At 37.4% G+C, this 4519-nt stretch overlaps 1 long non-coding RNA gene across 1 annotated transcript; it reads left to right on the plus strand.

The window, feature by feature from the left end:
* Positions 1 to 306: 306 nt before the first annotated feature.
* On the plus strand, positions 307 to 3327 carry LOC149826913 (uncharacterized). The gene is made up of 2 exons (XR_016435120.1): positions 307 to 347; positions 3117 to 3327. It is a non-coding gene; the product is annotated as an uncharacterized LOC149826913 (long non-coding RNA).
* Positions 3328 to 4519: the final 1192 nt, after the last annotated feature.

The raw sequence follows: 4519 nt of genomic DNA on the forward strand, positions 1-4519 counted from the left end.
ATAGTGGTGGTTAAACGGAGTTCACATCTTTTCTAGTAAACTAATTGATTGATTTACTATTCCTTTGCTAAGTAGTTCAGATTAGAAATTGTCTATGACTTTATGTTAGTCGACTGGTTCAACATGTTATAGCTGGTTTGTTAAATTAACATCTTCTAGTTAGATTTGGCTTAACATATATACTATTTTTCTTTTCTCTTCTTTCAATTAGTTAGAGTTGTTTTAATTTGTTTTAATTTTTTTAGTTAGTGTTTCATCTTGTTTCATGATTAGTTAGTTTGTTACTTAATTTGTTTTGTTTTTGTGCAGATTTTTCAACGGAACCAACTCGTGCTCGGCCACCTGTGGTAAGTAAATGACAAAAACAATGCAAATCGGGTAAATACCCGTGGTGAGTAAGTGATGCAAACGTATCACATGTTATTTAATTTATTGAATGCAACACTTTATTGTTCACACACTCACTTAGTTGTTGATATCTAGGACTGCTTTGTTGGAGTTCGGAGATCATGCTGAGCATGATTTTAATGTAGAAATATGGAAGTGTTCTTATTTTTGGAGTACGGAGTCCATGCTAAGCATGGTAGTAGTTAGTGAGATATTGAAGTGTGTTTGCTGCAGGTACATGTTTGCCATTTATTTGATATGAATGATTATGATGTATTGCAATGTTTGATGTAATTGTATCCATGCTTGCATGTAGTTACTTTCAATTTGATTTTGACTTCCATGTGAAATTTTATAATAAAAGCATGCTTCAAATGATTGTATCATGTCATTAATAGTTTGCACATGAAAATATTAAGTTATCAATGCATGCATCAAAATTATTGTTATTGTTTGACATAGTATATTGCATGATAAATTTGATATTTTCTTCATCGTAGCATTCTGATTGTTTTTTTCTTAATTCGTTAGGATACTATTCGTAACATCATACGACAGATTGACTGCAAACCGTGAATGGATGTACCGTAGGATAGTGGACAATGAGTTATCGCATGAATATATGGATGGTGTCGATAGTTTTATTGAATTTGCAACGGCGAGTGTCAGTACGGTAGATCCCACAGGTCGGATTAGGTGTCCCTGCAAGATTTGTAAGAATAATCGATTTGTAGAACCTCATGGCGTTAGACATCACCTATACAGGAAGGGTTTTGTGAGTGATTATCAGAACTGGACGTTTCATGGAGAAGAATTTAGAAACGATTTTGATGCACGGGTGAATGTGGTGCACGATAATCCATATACGAATTTGATATTTGATGCTGCAGGAACAGAACTGGGTTATGCTATGAGTTCTAGTGATGTAAGAACTGTCGTAGATGAAGAATCACCAAACGATGCAGCTAGTAGATTTTATGATTTACTTAAAGATGCTGATGAGCCACTTTGGAACGGTTGTGAGAGTCACACTATCTTGTCTGCAGTTCTTCAACTAATGAATTTGAAGTCCGAGTATAATTTGAGTCAATCATGTTTTGACCGTTTGTGCATGATTGTGAAGAGTATGTTGCCTAAAGATGAGAAATTGCCACAAAATTTCTATCGTGCGAAAGTTATGGTCAACGCTCTAGGTATGGGTTACAAAAAGATTGATGCTTGTCCAAATCACTGCATGTTGTATTTCAAGGAGCAGGAAAATGACATATCATGCCCGTCATGTGGGCATCCTCGGTTCAAGCCAAAGACAAGAGGCAATGGTAGCACGAGATCAACGGTTGTGAGAGTCACACTATCTTGTCTGCAGTTCTTCAAGGAGCAGGAAAAAGGTCGCGTGTTCGGGTTTGGGAGTAATATGAACACTTCACCAGTTATTGGTTCTTCCAGTTACGGCTCACCGACTTCTTGCACCGACACAAGCTCCAAGCAGCCGACTATTCTTTCCGGTGATGATGTACGCGAGATCATTAATGAATCACTGAATAACTACTTCCAATACACCGTCGCCCCCTTTCTCCGAAATGAGATCAAGGCCGCTGTTCAGGATAGGGGATCTTCGATTCCAGGTCCCTCTCAGGTATAATCACATATATAGTTTTTTTGACTGTCTTAAAGCACATCTGAGCATGGTAGAATCACATATAGAGTTTTTCTAGATGCCTTAGAACACATATGAACATGCTATAATCACATATTCAATTTTTTTACTGCCTTAGCACACATATGAGCATGATAGAATCACATATAAAGTTGCTTTGCCTGCCTTAGAGCACATATGAGCATGCTATATTCACATATTCAATTTTTTTACTGCCTTAGCACACATACGAGCATGATCGAATCACATATATAGTTTTTTGCCTGCCTTAAAGCACATCTGAGCATGGTAGAATCACATATAGAGTTTTTTTATATGCCTTAGAACACATATGAACATGCTATAATCACATATTCAATTTTTTGACTGCCTTAGCACACATATGAGCATGATAGAATCACATATATATATATATATATATATATATTTAACTTTTTGTCTGTCTTAGATCACATATGAGCATGATAGAATCACATATAAAAATTTTTTGATTGCATTAGAACACATAAGCATGCTATAATCACATATTCAGTTTTTTTACTGCCTAAGAACACATATGAGCATATTATAATCACATATTCTGTTTTTTGACTGCCTTAGCACACATATGAGCATGCTATAATAACATATAGAGTTTTTTAACTGCCTTAGAACACATATGAACATGTTATATATCATTTATGATAGAATCATATATAAATTTTTTGGCTTTGCCTGCCTTAGAGCACATATGAGCATGCTATATTCACATATTCAATTTTTTTACTGCCTTAGCACACATACGAGCATGATCGAATCACATATATAGTTTTTTGCCTGCCTTAAAGCACATCTGAGCATGGTAGAATCACATATAGAGTTTTTTTATATGCCTTAGAACACATATGAACATGCTATAATCACATATTCAATTTTTTGACTGCCTTAGCACACATATGAGCATGATAGAATCACATATAGAGTTTTTTTATTGCCTTAGATCACACATGAGCACATGATAGAATCACATATAGTGTGTAATTTATTTCATTATATTTTGTTTATCAATACTGATTGTTCTTTTCTTGTGTAGGCTGCTAGCGATAATCAGGGTAGTGGAGCTGAAGGGACAGATAAAGACAATGAACAAGAAGACGCACAAAATCTTGGCGATGATTAGAGGACTGTGTTGAAGAAGTTCTATTTTTTTTATTTTTCCTAATTGTAATTGTTGAATTGTAAATAATTAAACTTCTTAGTTTTAAGGTGGAACGATTAATTATTATAGATACTTGTTATATGAATTTTTTTGTGTGGTTTGTTTTTTATTTACAGGAAATATAAATTGTACAGGAAATATAAATTGTACAGTTCTCGGTAATTAATTTTTAAATAAATTTTTTTTGATTTTTTTTCGTTTTTGCGACGGATGATTCCGTCGCTATTCATATTAATCTAGCGACGGCTTAGCGACGAAATTAAATTCGTCGCCACGCCTGGTCGCCGTTTAGTACCGGCGGATTGGCGACGGAATATAGCGCTCGTTATTCCGTCGCAATTAGCAACGAACTTGGCGACGGAATAATTCTGTCGCCAGTTAGCGTCGAAATATTCGCGACGTAAGCATACTGTCGCCGCGTTGTCGCTAATCCGTCGCTAACCATGTTAGCGACGGATTAGCGATGGATTAGCGACGGAATGTGGTCGTCGCTAATCTACTGCTTTGTTGTAGTGAGAGAGAGAGACGAACTATAACCTTCAACATTACGATACGAAAACAGGTTCAACCAACATTGAACCTACCGGATAACCAAACACGGGCCCAAGACATGCCAAGGAGTCCCAAAAATAAGGAAAAAAAAGAAAAGGAGAGATGAAAGGGGAAAAAGAAAAAAGAAACAAATACAGTTAGGCGATGAGCATCACCCTGGATCATGAATGGTCCATGGAGGCATATGGTGTTGAAGATCAGGGATGCTGATGCGGAGAATGGCGTATACGTCTGCCAAAATAAGGTTCACCATTTTGTTGAACACTGCTGGAATATGCTGAAAAATAGCGTTGTTGCGAGTCATCCATATGGCCAACCATGACGAGAGAAGCCAAGTTTGCCAAATAATTCACCATTTGTTGCAATGACGAATTGGCTGAGGACCCCACAACAAATCGTTGGCGAACGATTCCTGGCGCACGCTGACCCCCGGCTCATTCTAAGTCACCTTAAAGATGTTTTGAAAAACAGAGCACTCCCCAAAAAGGTGAAACGCAGATTCTTCAGCCGCCTCGTACAACACACACTTACTCGGCAGATGAAATTCGATGGATTTGAGGGAAGTTGTCAATCTGCACCCGATCGTGTAAGATTAGCCAAGCTAGGAAACATGATCTCGGAGTGGTACCCTTGCCCTAGATCAGGCTCGTCGGGAACCGGTCCACCCCCGACGGAAGGAGAGCGAGGTAGCCTTCTTTTGAGCGAAAAGATCCGTTCGGAGCAAA

Source organism: Nuphar pumila, chromosome 10 (genome assembly GCF_984573655.1).
Source record: "Nuphar pumila chromosome 10, dmNupPumi1.hap1.1, whole genome shotgun sequence".
Taxonomy (NCBI): Eukaryota; Viridiplantae; Streptophyta; class Magnoliopsida; order Nymphaeales; family Nymphaeaceae; genus Nuphar; species Nuphar pumila.